General features: G+C 48.1%; 1 protein-coding gene across 3 annotated transcripts in view; it reads right to left on the bottom strand.

Moving 5' to 3' along the window:
- CACNA1H (calcium voltage-gated channel subunit alpha1 H) overlaps window positions 1-15,778 on the bottom strand; it is a 385,142-nt gene that overhangs the window by 138,476 nt on the left and 230,888 nt on the right. The window lies entirely within an intron of this gene.

Raw genomic sequence — 15,778 nt, 5'->3', positions numbered from 1 at the left:
GGTGGGCTGTACGTGGCTTTTGTTTCCTGCATGGCAAAAGCACTGGGACTGATTAAAGGAATAGCAGCAGGTGGTGCTTCCCTTAAATCAGGGAAACTGAGGCCCAGCACCTGCAGCTGTGCAAGCAAGGCAGGAACCAGGACCTGGGACAGGCGGGCAGCGTCAGAAAGACCTGCTGCCCCAGCTAGGCGTTCACCAGTCACTGGGGCAGCTATGAAGACAGGGATGCAGGAGTACTTCTGACACCTCTCTGCACCCATAACAAACTACATCTCCCAGAATCCTTTGAGGGAAACCATAGCTGTTTAAAGTGGCATCATAGTGCTTTAAATGTGTTGTGTGGGTGCAGCCAGAAACCCCTACCTTATGGAGTATCCATTCTAAAACCAATCCCTGAAAACAGTGATTGTTAGTTAAACGACTCTGGGAATAGTAGCTTTGTAAGAGGAATAGGAAGGCCTTCTAACAACTCTCAGCACCTTTAACAAACTGGGGGATTCTCTGGGGGAAGCCACAACTGTTTAAAGTGCAACCATAGTGCTTTAAATGTGCAGTGTGAATGTGGATCTCGACCAGCATTCTGTTCTCACAGTGGCCATCCGGGTAACTCTAGGAAGCCCAAAAAGGGAAGCGGGTGACATTGTGGTCTAAACCACAGGGTGGGCACCACCACTGAGAAGGCCTTCTGCTCTAAATTGTAGGGTTGTACACACACATTCTGATTTGAGAACCCATTTGGGGTCTGGATCAGTGCAGACCAGTTCTGACCCATCACAGAATCAAATGTGGATCGTTATCTGTACATTTCAAGTTTCCAAAAATCCCATCTGCTTGCAGCACTTGCTGCACATCTGTTGCCATGCATGATGTCAGGTGTGGGATCTCAAAGGAACAATTGGGAGATTAAAGTACGCTCCCAATAGTTTGTTGGCTGGAATAAGGCGCAGACCCACCAGCCGATCACTTGGTGGGCAGTGGGACTGCAGTTTGCTCAAGGAGTGGGAAGGCATTTCCAGTTCCTCCTCCCAATGCTGCTCTTTGAAACTCTGAAAATAGGTATCCAAGGAGCAGTGAGGGGCTGTTTGAAAGCCCTTTTGGAAACAGCCCTGCCCTACTCTGATTCATAGGTTTGAGGATCAGGGTAGTGCTGTTAGGAAAAGAGCTTTCAAGCAGCTCCATGCTGCACTTTGACGTTCCAGCAATCAGGGCTTCAAAGCGCAGCAACACCTGACATCAGGTGATTGAAGGGTGGGTGGCCCCACCCACCTGTCAATTTGGGGTCACTAGGAGGGCAGAGATTAAGATCTGCTGCTTCCCATCGGAAAAGATTGTCCATCACCCCTCCATTACTGCGCTGCAAAAGTAAATTATTATTGGGGAAAACCTACAATGTGAAAATGGGCAAAGGGTTTTGAAATGGTCCCAGTTTCTGCAGAGTAACACCTCTACTCTTATAAAATATGCTTTGCAATTTTATCTTGATTACAATAATAATAAAAAGTGACCTCTTGGTTTTTAAATCAGGGAAGGAAACTGAATGATGGAGAATCGTAGCTGTGAGTCCTGGAAGACCTGCTCTCTGCCTTGCAGAACTTTTTCCACCTGGCTTGGGAGGGCAGGACACTGACTGACTCCAGCTACAAAAACTGAGGCTGATGAACGGACTCCAGCTGGGGTGTCGTTCAGGGTTTCTTTTGTTTTTTTGTGTTGCAGAGAGGGGTTGTTGAGGTCGGTTTTTTGCATCTTTATTTTAGATCTTGTTATGATTTATGTGGAAATTGTTCAGTCTAGTTGTGTATTTTAAAATGTTTCATTTATTGTTTACGGCTACTTTTGTTATGTTGTCGTTACGTATTTTGTTCATGTTGTGAAAATAATGTTCCATCATGCATCGTATTAGGGGAAATTGCTTTGCAAACTTGTGTACATTAGGCAAAAATGTGTATCTTAGGAAAACTCAGCATTAAAATCCTGATTCATTTTCACGAGGGTTTCTTATTAAAACACCAACTGCAAACTGAGGTGGAGATGTTGAGAAGTGAACTTGATATCAGGAAGTTGAGAAACCAGAACCATGAACTTCATCCGTCCATCTCTCCTGGGAGGAGCTTGACTTAGAAATAAAAGGTTCTATGATTTCACATGGTTTCATTGTCAAGGCACTGCAAGTCCACCCTTTGCTAGCGGCTGAGCAATTAAACCGCTTCCAACCTTCCCTGCAGAATTCCTCTGCCATTCAGCACCCGTATTAATGCAACATGCAGTTGCTTCAATCCACAGAGATAAAACTGACTAGCGGCACCGACTTTAATTTTGCTTTGAGAAAGCAATTTCGGGCGAGGTTATGCAGCAAACCGGAAATTGGCTGCTGGAGGGGGAGAGAGACGCCAAACAGATTCAATTAAGATGATTGGCAAGCCGGTCCTGGAGGGGGAAGCTGCCAAACTCCATCACAAACTGGTGCTGGGGTGAGCAAAGGAGACTCTGCCCCCCAGGGGTGGGGAAGGAGAAAGGATTGGGCACTTTGAAAGTTCAGAGAAAGGGGCGGCTGTCCACTGGAATATGGAGGTAGGAGGAGCTATGAGATGGCTGTGGAAGATGGGAGAGCTGGGAGAAAACTAAAGCAGCCAATAGGAACAGAAGGGGAAGCAGGGAGAGGTGGGCAGAGGGCAAAAGACAGAGCCAGCATTAGAAAGTACCCATTATAATTACTAGGGTTGAAGGCAGGAGGGCAACAGTAGGTGGCACCAGAGCAATGATAGGCCAAGCTAGAGCAAATCACAGGAAGATCAACTAATTCTAGTTTTGTCCTCCTCCTCCTGCTGCCTGCTAAGTTCTACTAGGAGGCCACATTCACACCATTCATTAAGAACAATAGGCTTCCATTTTAAGCAGTCATGGCGTGCCCCAGAGAATTGTGGGAGCTGTGGTTTGTTAAGGGTGCTGAAAGTTGCTAGGAGATCCCTCCTTCCTCTCACAGAGCTACAACTCCTGGAGTTCCCTGTGAAGAGGGATTGATTGTGGAACCACAGCTCTGGGGGGCAGCCTCCTGACCAACCTCAAAACCTTAATTTTTAATGTCTAATGTTTTACAATTTTTTATGTGCTGTAAGATGCCGATAATGGCTGGGGAAAACCAAGCCACATGAGTGGGGTACAAATAATAAAATTGTTATTATTATTATTATTATTATTATTATTATTATTATTATTAACTACAGCTCCCATCATGCTTTGGGAGGAATTCATGACTGTTTAAAGTGGCCTTACTTTAAATGTATGGCCTGAGACTCAGGAGGAAGAAGCTGATTGGCAGCTGGCCTCTGTCCAGTATACCTGAAGGAGCGTCTCCACCCCCATCGTTCTGCCCGGATACTGAGGTCCGGTGCTGAAGGCCTTCTGGTGGTTCCCTCCCTGCAAGAAGCCAAGTTACCAGAAGGCAGAGGGCCTTCTTGGTAGTGGCACCCACCCTGTGGAACGCCCTCCCACCAGATGTCAAAGAGAACAACAACTACCAGACTTTTAGAAGACATCTGAGGGCAGCCCTGTTTAGGGAAGCTTTTAATGTTTACCAGACCACTGTATTTTAATACTCTGTTGGAAGCTGCCCAGTGTGGCTGGGGAAACCCAGCCAGATGGACGGGGTATAAATAATAAATTTTATTCTTCTATTCTATTCTGGGGGCTGGCTGGGGGCAGGCCAAGTTTGGTGGGGTAATGCCCCATACACGCCAGCGGACCTGGAGTAGAGATCTAAGGGGCTACAAAGCCCCATAATTTATGGGTAGGTAGGGACCACACTGGCGACCCACAAACTCCTTTGAAACAGCCAGAAACATTACACTGTCGCTCTCTAGTAATACATCATTTTGCTAGTGCTCCTAATGATGTGTAAGACGCTTCATAATCACTCAGTAATTATTATGAATGAGTGAGAGAATCTATCCTTAGCTGGCCTCCTCTGTTCCTAGGCCCCTCCCGCTTCAGGCAACTCCTTCCCTAAGCTGACATGCCTCCATTTCTCTCTGCTTTTCTTGAGCAGCTCAGCTCAGGCAATAGCAGCTAAAACAAGGATTTTGGGGGGATTCCGTTTTAAATGGATTTCTACATGGAATTAGGTGATTCCGACCCAATCAACCTTTTCCCACCTCGGACAACTCCTTGCACTGGGGGCTTGATGGTGTCTAAGCTTGCATGCCTTTTTGGAAGCCTAATTACATGCAAAATGACCGTTGGAAGAAACAAAATAGAACAAAGATTTTTGGAAAGGGGGGGGGGGTTTGAAAGAAGCCTGGTGTTGACCTTGTTGTTTGCCAGTATGTCAAGGGCTGTCAGAGACCGTGTTGAGGAGGGCTGCACAGATGAGGAATGGTTGGAGCCTCCCCCTCTTGATCAGGATCCTGAATCTTCCCAGGAGCAGGAGGACAGTATAGAGTTGGAACAGTGGTTCGCAGAAGGGCATAGTTCAGAAGACAAAAGTTGGGGAGAATTGGGTGGTGACCAGCTAGGAGAAGAAGAACCGGGGTCGGGGGGGGGGGGGAAGAGTGTTAACTGACTCTCTCTCCCTGGGAAGCCTACATCTGCCCAGCCCAAGGTCAGAAAGCAAAGTGGTTGCGAGATCAGGTTGCAAGATGAGGAAGTGATGAGGGTGTCTTGGGGGGAAGTGGGTGTAAACCTTAACTGGGAGCACCTTTACTCTGAGAATGGACTCTTTGTTCTTTTGCTGTGATCGTTAAAAATCTCTTTAAATGGCAAGAGGCTATTTTTGCTTGGTTCTGCTTCTCCAAGGACAAAGGGAGGGAGGGAACTGCTACCCCGAAACCTGACAAGGGCACTCCTCAGCCAAAGGAATGTGGATAGCAGACAGCAAACTCTTGATTGTCAAAGCTGACTCTTACAGCAGTTTCCATGGCTCCAGTCCACACACACCAGTCTAGTGCCTAGGCAGCTATTCTCAGGTCTTCTACGGAGCAGTTGCAGCAACAGGGGATCACTTGCCATCCACTAGTTTATGTACCTTCCCCTGACGGGCTGTGCGCACACAGTTGGAGACTGAGCCTTCATGGATGCTGCGCCTCTGCTCTTCCCTCTTCAGTCCCCTCCTGGTTCTGGGAGACAGCAGTGCAGGAGAGGGTGAGGACGCACCTTCACTTGTCTGAATTGCCTCTTCCTCCGACCCATCCTGTGCTCCACCCTTCAGTCCTCAAACCTGCCTCATTGGAGCAAGACCTAATGGGAAGGGTTGCTGCGAGCACCACGATTGAGCTGTTTTGGTTAACTGCACTAACACAATTTTTAATAATAATAATAATTATATATATATATATATATATATATATATATATATATATATATACACACACACACACACACACACACACACACACACACACATATATACACACACACAGTGGTGCCTCGCAAGACGAAAAGAATCCGTTCCGCGATTCTCTTCGTCTAGCGTTTTCTTCGTCTTGCGAAGCAAGCCCATTGACAGCTTAGCGGATTAGTGCTATTAGCGGTCTAGCGGCTTTTAGCGATCAGCTGTTAAGCGGCTTATCAGCGGAACCGCTGATAAGCGGCTTAGAAGCTTAGGAAAGGGGGGGGGAAGCGAAAAAACCCCGCGGGAACTCGCAAGATTTTTTCGTCTTGCGAAGCAACTCCATAGAGATATCCGTTTAGTGAAGCGCCTCCAAAATGGAAAACCCTTTCGTCTAGCGGGTTTTCCGTCTTGCGAGGTGTTCGTCTTGCGGGGCACCACTGTATATATATATATATATATATATATATATATATATATATATACACACACACTGCGCCCATCTGGCTGGTTTTCCCCAGCCACTCTGGGTGGCTCCCAACAGAATATTAAAAATACGATAAAACAGCAAACATTAAAAACTTCCTTAAACAGGGCTGCCTTCAGATGTCTTCTAAAAGTCAGATAGTTGTTTATTTCTGATGAGAGGGCATTCCACAGGGCGGGAGCCACCACTAAGAAGGCCTTCGGCCTGGTTCCCTGTAACCTCACTTCTTGCAGTGAGGGAGCCACCAGAAGGCCCTCAGCATTGGACCTCAGTGTCCGGGTTGAACAATGGGGGTGAAGATGCTCCTTCAGGTATACAGGGCCGAGGCCGTTTAGGTCTTTAAAGGTCAGCACCAGCACTTTGAATTGTGCTCGGAAATGTACTATTGCTGACCTATGCTTGACTCCAGCTCCTGACACTACAGTTCCCATACCCCATTGGCTGTGTTTGCATTTCCCTGACATTTGGGGGACTAAAGGCTCCCTGAAGCTGCTCTAACTCAAGAGGAACACAAGGAGCTGCCTTTTGCTGTGTCAGTATCACCGGGCAGTTTAGCTCAGTATTGTCTATGATGGCAACAGACCTCTGGTGTTTTAGACAATGGTCTGACCCATGGGTAGGGAGACTAAAGCCCAGGGGCTGGATCTGGCTTAATCGCCTTCTAAATCCGGCCCATAGATGGTCCAGGAACCAGCTTGTTTTTACATGAGTAGAATGCGTGCTTTTATTTAAAATGCATCTCTGGGTTATTTGTGGGGCATAGGAATTCGATCATTTTTTTCCAAAATATAGTCTGGCCCCCCACAAGGTCTGAGGGACCGTGGACCGGCCCCCTGCTGTAAAGGTTTGCTGACCCCTGGTGATCTGTACCCACCTGAAGGTTCTGGGGATCTTTTGCATGTGAAGCAGGTGCTAGAACCACTTCCTTCTGTCTGAACACCCTTCCATGATGTAAATTTGTGCATTGACAAATCACTCCCCACCAGCAAATCTGGCATTGCACCTCAATATTGACGATTAGCATGGGGGGGGGGGAATCTATTAAGGGAAAGCGGGCAAAGGTTTTGCAAATGGCTCCAATGTCCGCTTCTCATCTCTCTGCTGAGCTGGCCCTAACAGGAGGCTTGTAATATCTCTTGAGGCAAGTTTGGATGGAAGCGGGAGAGGGCACAGAGTAATTGCCATGTTATTCTTGGTGAGTTTACAGAGCCCTCCGTGTGGATCCTTTCCCCTTTCGAGGGCACATTGATCTAGCTAACGAGTTCCAATCAGGGAATAAAGGTTCATTCTTTCTCCTGTGCCGAGCAGCTAATTCTGCCTCCAGCGATAACTTCAGAAATCCGGCGGTGAATTTAATGGATTTGCTCCTGACCCAAGCTCTCCGGTTGCAGGGGAAAACAAAGAAACTTGACTTCTGCTGTATTCCCAGGCAGTAGCAACCCCTGGAAGAGTTATTCCTCACTATTTCACAGAGACATATCTCACTCTCCAAAAATCTTCATAGCCTTTCCTCTCTGGACCGAAGGACACATTTGCATGTCTAAGGGACACGGCTGCAGTTTCTCTCAGGCAAAGCAAAAATCCCCCAAACCCTCTTCACCTAGAAAGCTAGCATGTCAGGGATAAGGTGAGGCTAAGGAGAACCCTATAGGGATGCAGGTGGCGCTGTGGGTTAAACCACAGAGCCTAGGACTTGCCGATCAGAAGGTCGGCGGTTTGAATCCCCGTGATGGGGTGAGCTCGCGTTGCTCAGTCCCTGCTCCTGCCAATCTAGCAATACGAAAGCATGTCAAAGTGCAAGTAGATAAATAGGTACCGCTCTGGCGGGAAGGTAAACGGCGTTTCCGTGCGCTGCTAAGGTTTGCCAGAAGCGGCTTAGTCATGCTGGCCACATGACCCGGAAGCTGTATGCCGGCTCCCACGGCCAATAAAGTGAGATGAGCGTCGCAACCCCAGAGTCGGCCATGACTGGACCTAACGGTCAGGGGTCCCTTTACCTTTACCTTTTAAGGAAAACCCTTCTTCCTGACATGCTCACATTCTACTTGCAGAGGATTTAAAAAAAAAAAAAATTATGGAGGTACATTCAGCCATGTGAACTGAAGTCTGAAGAAGGTGGGCAGATATGAAAGAGGACAGGACTTCTGCTGTTTTAGCAGCTATGCAGAAGAGGAAATGGTCACAAATGCAAGACCTGCTGAAGTCCCCTCTTGTCAGGGGTTGGATTGAGGAGAAATGGTGGGAGCTACCCCCTCCTTTTCTGAACCTTCTCAAGGGCAGGAGGACAGTATTGATTTAGAACAGTGGTTTGCAGAGGGGCATAGTCCAGAGGGGGAAAGCTGGGAAATACTGGTTGAGGAACAGCTAGAAGAGGAAGCACCAGGAAAGAGACAGCTGGCAGATTCAATGTCCTTGGAAAGCATTCCTGACCCTCCTTTGCTTAAGACTAGACGGGCTCTGAGAGTGATAGAACAGAAAGCGCAGAGGCAACAAGCTCAGATTACCCGGTGTAGGAGTGACATAGATTAATGGGGACGGAGGGGGTAAACCTTTACTGGGAGCAACACCATTTCTAGAGAGATATGCATTCCTTTGTCTCTTGCTGTGATTATTAAAGAACTTATCTGGTAAGAACACTCCTTTTGTTTGATCTGCTTATTTACTGCCACCCGGGGAGAAATCTGATTCCCCAAAGTCTGACACCTCTCCTATGTCCTTTGTCTTTCTTTGAACGTCCAACAAAGGTTGGGTGTCCATCCATAAGAGATTCTTCAGTTATGATCCCTGCATTGCGAGGGGTCAGACTAGATGAACCTTGAGGTCACCTTCCTACTCTACAATTCTCATTCTATCACCACCCCCATTGATTCTATTATCAGTCGTCTCCTGTGATGAACATCTAGGCAACTTGAGAAGCAGGATGCTGCATGAGATGCGTCTTTGGTCTGATCTAGCCGGACTCCAAATGAGGGCCCCATCTCTCCCAGCACAAATAATGCAGATCAACAGCTGAGGGATGATAAATCGCTCCTCATCACATATTCATGAGGCTTGATTTATCATGCTAATTAGCCAAAGCCTTTGCCGCATCTTGGCATGCAGAGAGCAGAAGTAACCGTTTTGTCTCCATCTTCTGAACCACCCATGGAAGGGGAAGGACTGAGGAGCACCAGGCTTGGTGCAGAGCCCAGGGGGAACACGCTCCCTCTCCCCACACAATTCATTATGGGAAGCCCAGGGCAGGCCGCAACAACAGGACAACCACCAAGAACTTGGACGGATGCTCAAGGAAAGGGAGAGGTCATTATTTACTGCGGTGGACTACAGATCATAGCAGGGTGAAGGCGAAGTAAAGGAAGGCTGATCTGTGCATGAGATTAGAAACAGACGCTGCGGCATCTGATAAATAAATGAGAACGGGATGGTGAAAAGCCATAAAAGTGGAGGCAATGAGAAAGAACATGGTACAGCTGTTCACAAGTGTTTGCCAGTTTTAAAATGTCTGGCTCAAAGAAAGAATGAGAGAAAGTTTGAGTGTTGAGCAAGATAATCCAATGTTCAACACACTACCATTTTGCAAGCTACCATTTTGCAGCCTTAGTCTCTGTTTATACATATAAAAATAAAACTGGCCTATCCATACAGGGTTGTTTTGAGGGTTACTGAGAGAACTGTATCCTGGGAAGGAGAAGAAGCTGCCTCCTCTAGCCTTTGTCCCCTGGTCTCAGCCCCCATCCTATTCCATTTCAGCTTGCTACCGAAACACATCGAGGCTTCAAAATCCACATGCTTCTCTGAACTCTGAGATGCAGTTCTCCAACAAAAGAAGACATGGATCTGTCCTTGTCTAGCCACGGTTAAGGAGGAACGAATCTGTCAGTTTGGGTTTCTTCAAATTTCTCGTTTTTTTCCAATCTTAAATTCAGTTCTCCATATTTCCACAGCAGTTACACACATACACACACACACAATTTAGAAGTCCTTGTGAAAATTCATCAGCATTTCAGTGCAAATTTCTTCTAGCACACTCTTTTTTGTATGCACCTTTGCCCAAGATACACAACGGTGCAAAGCAATTTCCCCGCATACAGTGAATTCTTGTATGCTACTTTCACTAATGCATGCCTTTCTATGGACACTGTACCCTGGTGTATACTAATTTTTGCACTCATCACTTGGCTGGAGAACTGCATTGCAAAATTCAGAGGATTTTGAATTTCAAAGGGTGGTTGTCAGTTACTTATTTCCTATTGATTGCATTTTATATCTCACCGAAGGAACGCATCATTCTCCCCTAGCCACATTACCCTCACAACAACCTTGTGAGGTAGGTTAGGATGAGAGTTGGTGACTGGCCCAAGTTCACCCAGCGAACATCAAGGCTGTGTGTGGGATATGAACCCTTGTCTCTCTCCTAGGTCCTAGTTTGACCCCTGTAACCAATAGCCAGTGTGGTGTAGTGGTTAAGAGTGGTGGACTCGTAATCTGGTGAACCGGCTTCGCTTCCCCGCTCCTCCACATGCAGCTACTGGGTGACCTTGGGCTAGTCACACTTCTCTGAAGTCTCTCAGCCCCACTCACCTCACAGAGTGTTTGTTGTGGGGGAGGAAGGGAAGGAGAACGTTAGCCGCTTTGAGACTCCTTAGGGTAGTGATAAAGCAGGATATCAAATCCAAACTCTTCTTCTTTTTCTTCTTCTCTTAGCGCACATCTTGGTTTGCGTATTGTTTTGGGAAGTGCTCAGTTGATAAGCCTTTAAATGCGACAGGGATGGGATTCCTCCCTGGTCAAGTCCCCTTCCCCAACCTCGCAGGAACAGACGTGGGTATAACTGCGGCCTTCTCTGCCTAAGAAGACGTCTCCATTGACGAGTTAATCAAGTCCTCTACGAGCCGCGTCCTGTTTGCCATCTGCAAGGTGGGAATCCTCCTCAGACGCGTTCCCTGCTGATACAGCAAATGCGCTGGAGAAAGCTCCAGGCAAGCGTGGCGAGAGAGAGGCGTGACAAGAATGCCCAAGATGGGCAAAAAATAAAATAAAATAGTGTGTTGCTCACCTTCCCTTCCTCCCTCCCTCTCTCAGCTGGAGGAAAAGATTACAGGGAGGAGGAAGAAGAGAGCTTCTGAACATTGCTAAAGGAACAGTCAGCGGTAACAGGAGTTCTCAGTGTTATTTTGATTGCTCCCCTCGGCAGAGGGCAGAGGAGAACTCGTCCCCGCCCCTCGACTTACTGCCGCCAGAAGTTCACAACGACCTCTGGGTGGTGCGTGCGTGTCATGAAACACAGTGCATGCATATCAACCAGCTTAGAGGGATGCAGGGGCCAGTTTGGAGGAAGGAAGGGCCCTGTGGCATCCTACCACCTAATGGCTTAGAGATCCATGTTTTCATTTGAATTATGAGCCAATGGAGCTTCCATGTTCCAAGGCATTCTATCTCCGAGGGCTAGGTAATGGGATAAACTCTAGGGAAACAGTGATGCTTTCATGCCTTATTTGTGAGCTTCTCAAAGACATTTAGTTGGTTCTGCTGGAGTTGTGGGGAGGTGGACCTTTGAGCTACCCAAGAAGCTGGTTCTCTCTCTCTCTCTCTCTCTCTCTCTCTCTCTCTCTCTCCCTCTCCCTCTCCCTCTCCCTCTCCCTCTCCCTCTCCCTCTCCCTCTCCCTCCTCTCCCTCTCTTTCTCTCCCCAGGTGCCCATCTCTCTCTACTTTACATTCAAATCCCACACTGCATTCACAAACACCCACAAGGTGGCTATATTTAATGTACAGTCACACCCTGGGTTTCAGATGCTTCAGGTTGTATTTTTTTAAGTTTACGAATGCTCCGAAACTCGGAAGTACCGGAACGGGTTACTTCCGGGTTTTGGAGGTTGCGCTTGCGCAGAAGCGCCAAATCACAACCACTGCGGGTTGCGAATGTGCATCCCGCAAAGATCACATTCGCAACCCGAGCGTCCACTGTACTTACATTAGATGGAAGAAATGATTTCTTTAAAACACATATGGTATCAACATGATGATGTAATAGACAGAGCTTGACCAATTCGGTGACTTTGGGTCTTTATATTATGTTTAAGAACAGAAGAGGAGCCTGCAGGATCAGGCCAATGGGCCATCTCCTCCAGCATCAGGCTATGTTTCTGGGTATGTTTAGACTGGAGAAGAGGAGACTGAGAGGAGATATAATGACCATCTTCAAATATCACATGGAAGAGGGAGAAAGCTTGGTTTCTCCTGCTTCGGAGGGCAGGAGCTGAGCAAATAGCTTCAAGTTACACGACTAAAAATCAGGAAGAACTTTTTGAAGGCACGAGCTGTCTGACAGGGGAACGGTTTCTCTCAGGACCTTGTGGACTCTTCTTCCTTGGAAGATTTTAAGCAGAGCTTGGACGGCCATTCATCATGCATGCTTCAGCAGATATTCCTGCATTGCAGAGGGTTAGAATAGATGACTCTTGGGCTCCATTCCAACTCTACGATTCCATGATTCTATGATCTCGAGCTCTTGGTGGCCAACCACATGTTGGGGGGGGACCCACAAGCAGGATTTGAGGAGGAGAAGAAGAAGAAGAAGAAGAAGAAGAAGAAGAAGAAGAAGAAGAAGAAGAATAGTAGTAGTAGTAGTAGTAGTAGTAGTTTAATAGTAGTTAGACTATGGAACTCTCTCCCACAGGAGGCAGCAGTGACCACCAACTTAATGGTTTTAAAGAGGATTAGACAAATTCATGGAGGAGAGGGATATTGATGGCTTCTAGCCAAGAGGTCCGTGGTCTGCCTCTGCTGTTAAGAAGAAGAAGAAGAAGAGGAGGAGTAGTTTGGATTTGATATCCCACTTTATCACTACCCTAAGGAGTCTCAAAGTGGCTAACAATCTCCTTTCCCTTCCTCCCCCACAACAAACACTCTGTGAGGTGAGTGGGGCTGAGAGACTTCAGAGAAGTGTGACTAGCCCAAGGTCACCCAGCAGCTGCATTTGGAGGAGCGGAGACGCGAACCCGGTTCACCAGATTATGAGACTACCGCTCTTAACCACTACACAACACAGAGCACCACAAGAGCGCTCTCTTCTAGGAACTGGAATTCAGAAGTCTTACTACCCCTGACAGTGCAAGTAGGGTGTAACCATAGTAGCTAGCACTCCCTGACCACTGGCGGAGGAAGAGGGGTGCAGTAGGTGCGGTCTGCCCCAGGTGTCATCCCTGAGGGGGGTGACATCGCTACGCCGCCCCCTGGGATGCTCGCCGTGGGCGGTGCCCCTGCGGGCAGCTAGCCCCGCCCCGGGGTGCACACAGCTCCACCTCTGCCCCTGACAACCTTCACCTCCATTAATTTTTCCAATCCACTTTTAAAGCCATCTTGGTTGGTGCCCATAAACTGCCTCTTGTGGGAGTGAGTTCCATAGTCTAACTAAGCAATGAGGGAAGAAGTGCTTCCCTTTATCTGCCCTGAAGCTTCTCACATTCAGCCCAAGAGTTCTAGTGTTAGGAGAGATGGAGAATTTCTCCATCCACTTTCTCCAGCGGCCTTCTCTCTCTCTCTCTCTCTCTCTCTCTCTCTCTCTCTCTCTCTCTCTCTCTCTCTCTCTTTTTCTGTGACATGCACTCCAGCACCGCCCTCGAAAAACCCATCTACTTATGACTATTTTTTGCTTTTGATCGGGGAACTTTTCTCTAAAGTGTTGCCAACTGTTTATCTCTCTTTTCAACCCCCAGGCAAAGATGTCCTCACTTAGAGAAATGACAATACAAAGAGGGGGGACTGTGGTGGTGCATGATAGATAGCGGCTTATGAAATTGTGAGTAGTGCAGAAAGAGCCTGTGATTCAGGGAACATTATTCACCCTGTCTCAAAAATAGAAGCCCTGGGGGCTCTCTGCTGAAATTGGCAGTGGCAGCTCAATCCCACAACACACATCTTGACTTGAGGAATCCGTTGTCGCAGGATGTTGCGATGGCCACCAGCCGAAATGTCTTCGAAATGAGATATGATGAATGTGCAGTAGGGAGTGGGTCTGCAAACCTCTACCAGCTGTGTGCGATCACTGAAAGCAGAGATCTTATTAATACAGAAGGGGTCAATCGGTTTCTGGTCCTTGTCGCTTTTGAATGCAGTGGGTGGTGGGGTTTGCTAGATGGAAGATTGGTGATGCAAAAATAAACAAACTAGCAAGTCTTCCATGTAGAAAGCTAGCCTGTCAGGGCTGCAACCCTTGCTCCTGACCCCCTAGTTTTCTATGTGCAGGCTTTTTTTTTTTTTTTTTTTTGCACGAAAGAGCAGGCATTTCCTGGAGAGTCACTGCCAGTCAGTGTTGACAACACTGAGTTAGATAGACTTGTGACCTGAATCTGTATTCACCACCTGACTTTGTTCCCTGCTCTTATGGTAAAGAGCGGTAGCGCAGGACCCAAGTTACACCACGGACATCTCCAGCTTGCAGAGCTGGGAAACATTGCTGTCCCAAGACAGTATTTGGTGAGTTAGGGACTTCCCTTGCATGCAAAGACAGTGTCATGGTCCAGTCTACGGGCGATCGAAGTCACAGCTGAGGATGTTGGGGCAAGATGGTGGGGTGGGGGCAGGAATGAGTCCAGAAGCCAGGGGTCCGAGGGTCAGGAAGCAGGGAGTCGCGAAGTCAAGGGTCCAAGGGTTGAGAAGCAAGGAGTCAAGAAGCCGAGGATCAGGAAGCAAGAAGCCAAATGCAGCAAGGCAGGAAACGAGTTGTTGTGGCAAAGAACTGAAGGGAAATCCTGACCTTATATCCCTTCCCAGCTCTTGCCACCAGGTGCAGCGAGTTACCAAGCGGCCTCATCTGTGCGGCTGTGCCTTGCCTCTCCAGAACAAACTTAGGAAGGCCCCAGTCCTGCGAAGCCCTACTGGTCACAGGGCCTGGCTCCTGCATGCACTCCTGACAGACAGGCTCTGGCAGATTGAGTGGACGAGATCAATAGTGGGTCCAATGATCAAGAATTTAGTTTCTGCATGTGCTGTGAGGGGCAGATGGGGCTCATCAACCAGGGAAGGCAGCCCACCTAGGAGAAGGAAAACTCCGATCCTAATCCCCCGCTGCCTTGCAGGATATCTTCAGGAGAAGTAAAGGCTGAGGAGTAAGCTACACAAATCCTGAGGGGAGTCCCTAAGGCAGTTGGATGGCACCTTGTCAGCCTCCTTGCAGCAACTCCTGCAGCCAAGCTGGTGTCAAACATCTTGCTCTGCTTTCCTTTGGACCACATCAGCCAGGCCAAGAAGGGGTGGGGTTTGTAGTCTGGACATCCCAGGACCTCCATACTTGCACACTGGGGAGGTCCCTTTGGTGCTACTAATACAGAGATTCAACTTCACGTTCGGAAGCATACTCCATTGTCTCTGTAATGACGGATGCCAACAACTGGGCTAGATGAACAAAACTGGGATAAAGGGACTAGTGGCATGGCTTGGTATAAGTAGCCTTCCTATGAAAGTCCCCTTGGAATGATGCAGACATATCATAGAATTTGTGGAATTGGAAGGGACAACGGTCATGTAGTCTAACCCCCTGTAATGCAGGAATATATTGCCCAACATGGGACTCTGTCACGGTCCGTTCTACGGGTGATCGAAGTCCTGGCTGAGGAGGTTGGGACCGGGGGAAAGATGGCGGGGTGGGAGCAGGAAAGAGAGTCCAGAAGCTGAGGTCCGAGGATCAGGAAACAAGAAGCCAAACAAGGCAGCAAGGCAGGAAACGTGTTGCTGTGGCAAAGAGCCAAAGGGAAATGCTGACCTTATATCCCTTCCTGGCTCTTGCTCCCAGGTACAGTGAGACGCGGGTGGCGCTGTGGGTTAAACCACAGAGCCTAGGGCTTGCCAATCAGAAGGTTGGCGGTTTGAATCCCCGTGACGGGGTGAGCTCCCGTTGCTCGGTCCCTGCTCCTGCCCAACCTAGCAGTTCGAAAGCACGTCAAAGTGCAAGTAGATAAATAGGTACCACTCCA

The sequence above is a fragment of the Podarcis gaigeae genome, assembly GCF_964106915.1.
Source record: "Podarcis gaigeae genome assembly, chromosome: 14".
NCBI lineage: Eukaryota > Metazoa > Chordata > Lepidosauria > Squamata > Lacertidae > Podarcis > Podarcis gaigeae.
Note: the sequence above shows the minus strand (reverse complement) of the source record. Positions and strands in the feature narration are given on the sequence as shown.